Raw genomic sequence first — 6,156 nt, 5'->3', positions numbered from 1 at the left:
GGCGGGACTTCCACGCCGCGGCCGAATTAGGCGCAAGATGTTTCGGCGAGAGTCTCTTCCACCGGCGGTATCGCTGTATAGCCATGACTCGCCATGCCCGAAATGGTGGCGAAATCCGCAGCCGCAGTGTTCGTGATGCGCGCCGCAAACGGCTGTTTCCAGGACCTCGAAACCTCCTGGTGGAGGTCCGGGAAAAAGGGTAAAGGCCTCCGGGGCTGCGCAGGTGTCCGACTAGTTAGGAAACGGTCGTCCAGCTTCGAAGAAGGTTGGGCCTCGGCCTTCTCAACCTCCCATTCCAGCCCCAATGTACCCACTGCACGGGAAACCACATCCAACAGCTCACTGTAGGAGGGGGAAACACGCCTCTCCTGTCCACTAGGAGGGAGAGGGCTCGTGTCGGCCGCGAAGTCCTCGGACCCCGAGGCCGCAGTGGAAAGAACGTCGTCATCATGGCGGTCACAACCGAAGGAGATGGCACTACATGCCCCCGGTGTGGGCCGTAAATCCTCACAGGAAAAGACGACAGGTTCAAAAGTTTTCCTGTGTATTAGGGTAGGGGAGAGCGAGCGATGTGGAGAGTAATTTTCCATCGCTGAACTGTCCTCGAACTCCATGTCACACGTGTCACCCCAAGCTATCACCTCGTGCGGTGCCTCGGCAGTCGCAGAAGTGGTGTGGCGGGGGTTAGACACGGCAACATCAGAGAACACATCTACCCTAGAGCGAAGCACCCTGAGTCGCAGGCCATCGCAATGGGGGCATGAAGAAAGGCCGCTAAGCGCCTCCTGTGCATGGTGTAAGCCTAGGCAAACTACGCACCTGTCATGAGTGTCCCCCTGAACGATGTACCTGGTACACGGGTCCTTGCACTTTTTGAAGCTCATCGCGTCCGCGGAGAGGAGTATACTGCTCGTAGATGATCGCTGAGAACGCGAGACAATAGGGCACAGAAGATTCGCTTCGTACTGAAGGAATGAAATCTGAGGTAAATGGCGTGGGCACCAGGTATATATATGCCTACGCATGCTGGGCGGTGCCACGCGCTATTTGGCCAATAGGATTGGCGGGATGGTATAGGGCTTCAGACATTCGTCACACCGAAGGTGTTCCCATACGTGGTGACGTCACCGCAGCATCGAAGTGACCTATGAAAGGGAACAATATATTTTCCCAATTTTGGGGGGAATAAAATGTTGTATATAATCAAGGAAAATATATATGAACAAATCCCTCTGTAAAAACCTTCAGAATATAGATGGTGTGTGTAAGTGCTACCGAAGTGGAGATGTATGGCTCAGTGTTGAAGAAAAAACTCATTTTGAGAAAACGGCCCTTAAAAATATGTATTGTAATTGAAATCTATTGACACAAACAGATAAAGTGCTATACAAAATCTCAAAATTGACAGGTGCTTGAAAAAACAGTGTTTTTGCCTGCAGTGTCTCACCTTAACAGACCTGTGTGTGTGCGTTTTATATCACTAGTGCAGTGTCCGTTCTTGGAGCATAAGCCCTGCTCGCGTGAGGTGCGCCGCTTCCCGCTCGCGCTGTTCTGAGTGACTGTAGTTTACTAAAAGTGTATTAATTCTGAATGTGTTGCGTCTCGCCTGTCCATCTATATTGCACCAAATGCGACACTGCACTCCCTCGTGAAGTCGATTGGATGAACGGTTCTCGAAATAATAAAAATGCCAACGGACATACAGACACTGATTCCTGCCTTTATTAGAGAGAAAAATATAGCCTATTCAGCCCCTCTCTCTCATAAGCTTCAAATAGTCGATGTTCATTACTACCGAAGCTTCGAATCTCAAAAAAGGGTATTCGGACCAGCCCTAAACTTTTTCCTCTTACAAGGCTATTCCTGAATTCAGTATTATTCTGGGGGCCGGATGGAAATCTCTGACGGGCCGGATTTGGCCCGGGGGCCGCGAGTTGACGTTGCATGCTCTAAAGCAACAGAGTTGTAAAAATTCTGATGTTTTTTTTATATTATAATTTGTTTTAAAAAAAAATTATACACTTTAATTAATAAATCAGTATGTATAAAAGTATTTAATTTAAGTGTCATGTTTTGATTTTTTTACTCTGACCTTTAAATCAAAACATACTCATGATTTTATGGCAAATAATTAAAGGTACAATTTGTAAGATATTTGCAGTAAAATATCCAAAAACCACTAGGCTAGTGTTATATATATTTTGTCCAGCTGATTACTGACAATATCTCTAATGTTTTCAACTACTTGTAAATCATGAGAAAATTCCCATTCTAAACAGTGACACGGGGCAGTGCAGTCGCCTGTCAATGGCGTAAGTTACCCTTTGTTACCGCCTTTACTGACTTAGAAACCACATGACAACAGTGTCACGGATAAATGCGGAAGTAGCTTCACGACAAACTTCAACTAGAAAGAGATGCCGATCTCGCTTGTGTTTTACTCGACAGGTGAGTTGTTTTGATTCGTATCTTTACAGAAAACGTATGCTATATAACGATCAACAATATTAGTATTATGGGGCATACACGCTAAACGCGGGCATCGTGTCTCTAGACCCGCACGAGGACGCATCTGATCCATCGTCTGATCGCGTCTTTGCATTGACTTTGTATGTAATCTACTCGAGCAAATCGTTGAACTCACGTTAAATCCATGATTTATCTTTCCGTCTGATTGATGGCCATCAGCGGTTGGGTAGAAGACAACAAATCCCATCATTCCATGCTTCTTCTTAGTGTCATCAAACCACACGATTGTTATTGTTTTGATAGTGGGCCCTCTAGTGGCAGGTCATACAAACTGTACCTTTAATAACAGTCTAAATATAATTTATGTTTACTCTGTCATTCTGTAAGGGCATTCTCTGTTTAAATGCAGCAATCCAAAACAGTGAATCCAATCACCTTCAGGACTAAACTTTCAGAAATGAGCCACAATGCTGAACTGATCTAATTTCTATCGCACCCTGAACACATGCGAGTTAATTTATTCATCTTATTATCGGAAAGACATATCTGCCTAACTTTTCATATCGGGCTGATGCCGGTATTTACATTTAAAGCCATTATCGGCCAATTCCGATATTGGTGCATCCCTACTTATATACAAAGTAGAGAATATAAACAACAGAAAGATAAACAAAAGATAATACAAACAATCACCAACACACAGCCAAAAAAAGGTTTTATTTCACTAAAAAGAAGAGCAAGCAAAGAATTTATACTGTATATTGTAGTAACCCGCATAATGCCTGACTATTAGCTGAAAATGACTTTTAAAACATCCAAAGCAGCAAATATTGAAACTATTTCTCTGCCACCAGTATTATAAACAGATATAACAATCTCATTTATTCATTTCTTGTTGCATTTAAGCCGGTTTGGGATTCTTGAATCTTCTTCAGTTTCTTCAACAGTCTGGGATGTGCACAGATCGTTCTTTTTCTGATACGTAATCTGAAAAACAGTAAATACAGGAGCACTATATCATATGATTCATATGTCATTTGTGTTTCTGTATGTTAAATACTTACATCAATGCTTCAATGCGGCAGGCACCATATCTGCGCTGTATCTCACATCTGGAAACTAATAGCAGAATGCGCCGTGGGATTTTCTCTACAACAGACACACAGCAACTGGGAGGGAGATATCCTGGAACAAATGCAAGATTCACTATGTCTGTATTTGTGTTAATTAAATCCTTTTATAACAAAACTTTAGCTCATGTCACATTACATTTAGTAATTTGCAACAACACAAATTCATAAAGGGAGTAGAAAGAATAAAAATTAAAGCAGCACAATCTAATCATCGTTATTTTATTAAGCCCATACATATGCACACACTAGTTTAGTAGTTTTATACTGCAAGTATACTCATAAGTTTTCTTTAAGTGAACTTTACATCATACTTTAATTATACTACTATGTCCCTATTTAGGTGATAATTTGTATATATTTTGTTATATGAATATCTGAACATACAAAGAAAGAACAGGGTATCTGCTTGTAAACAAAAACATTTTATTCTAGCTTCATTCATTCTTTTTTTTTTAACACTTTAATGTGGGTAAGTTTCATTAAATAAAGAAAGAAATAACACTGAAAAAAGACTCTGATTCAGAATGATACTCAAAACATAGTTGGAGTCGATCAACACCCCAAAGCTTGACTGTAATTATTACCTCTTTTGATGTTGTTTCATGTCAGATGTTCGTGTTATATGTTAGTATCTGTGATTTCTTTTTCTTCTTCATTTTTTTTTTGGGGGGGGGGGGGGGGGGGGGTCTGTACAGAAGATGTGTACTAGCATCCTCTACCATATAACCATATAATGAAAACACGGATTCTAGGAATACAAGTAAAGTTTAAAAAAAAAAGAGTTTTTGTAAGTATAGTTAAATGTAAATGTTATGTACTGAGAAGTACATAAAGCCCATTTCTGAGAACTACATAAAAGTAAACTAAAAGCATACTTTCTTACTTTTAGTTTAAAAGAAGTATACTAATAGCACACTTGAATAAACTTATTTTTTGTAAGGGCAAGCAGGATACAGGCATGTTCAACTCAGACACATCTGCACTTAATGTGCATCTCATATATTAAAAATATTTTAAGGGGCCCAGACGGTTGCCTACCTTTGCGTGATGGGTAAATCTGCAAAGGAGCATTAGGACAGAATGTGTCCGGTTTAGGCTGTACTGGTCCCAGTAGAGGATTCTGAGCTTCAGTGCCGGTGAGGATGATGGTGATGCACATGAGCAGCAGTAAATATGTTGCTTGGAGCCCCATGGCTGAAACAGGAATGAGAGGGACTAAGTTTGCTTTATTTCTGCCTGGCTTCCACACACTACTCCAGAGTGTTTTTCTGTTTGACTCTCAAAAACGGAAATGTTTGGAAATGCTGCAGACCCCGTTTTAGACTCAAAACTCTGGTGTTGTGTAATATTTAGTTCTTGTGAAAAACTCCTCCAGTTCCCGTATTGAGGCTGTTGAGAGCATATTAAATGTCCTTGCTAACCTAAAAATTATTTGACAAGTAGCCAGAATAAGTTACATTAAGAAGAATATTTACAAATATTATGTCAGCTCACTGCTAGACAAGATTATGAAACTTCATGAGACGATTTGTGTTTTTACTTGTATATCAGTGCTGTAGGACTCGGTAGATTCTGTTCAATTTGATTGTAATGTGTTCATATTAAAAGTAGTGAATAGAATTGAACAATCTATATTTGTACAGTTCTAAAGAATCATCTATACTCTTTTTTTTCCCATCTACATTATGTTGTCAAATCCATCTATCCATCTTTCTATCCCTCCTACCATAATCAGATTTTGTCCTGTAGGTGTGCAGCAGGGAGAAATTGGACATTAATAAATCATAAATGTATTTCATTTCTGAAGCCAGATTCAATCTTCAAGTGTGAGACAGAGTGATTTGCAGCACAGTTTCTGTTGGAAAAACCAGGTCATAGCAGCTTAAGGTGGTCAGGTTAGTTTCTAGAATAACAACCAGTAACTTTTATGTTTCTGCTCTTATGTGCTCTGCAAAGAAACCAGCTTAACCTTGACCCCAGTAGTTTGCCGTTTAGAGAAAGAACTCACTGCTCTGCTGAACCAAAACCAAATAGAAACCCACATTTATAATGGTTTAGAATGGGAAATGTGTGTGTTTAAGTTGAATCTGTAATGGTCCCTGTGGGTCTCTACTGGTAAATTGTTTGCCTGTATTGGTGCCATGTTAAAACTGTTAATTCCTGATTTGGCCCAAAACACACCGCTGGATACACACTGGAGTTGCCAGTGTAACAAAACCAGCCTAAATACAAATCCAAAATATCCCAAAACAAGCCCAGTGAGCCTATCCAAATACCAAAAAGTCGACATATGCCACTCCCATGCTTAAAATATAGATTTTACTTTCACGGTTATGATTTAGTGTATACACAATTAGTAGGCTAATCATAAATAGTCTGTTTTCATAAATACGCTCAAAGTGGAAACCATTCGAACTCCTGTTTCTACTGTTCTACTTTTTACTTTTCTAGTTTTATGCTGCACATCTTCCAGTTTTACTAGTGGCTAATCATGGGAAGTCTCCCGCATTGAAATAAAACAGCATACTTCCGTGTTGGATAAAAGGTGGATATA

Source organism: Carassius carassius, chromosome 28 (assembly GCF_963082965.1).
Source record: "Carassius carassius chromosome 28, fCarCar2.1, whole genome shotgun sequence".
NCBI lineage: Eukaryota > Metazoa > Chordata > Actinopteri > Cypriniformes > Cyprinidae > Carassius > Carassius carassius.
This window is presented reverse-complemented; position numbering follows the sequence as displayed.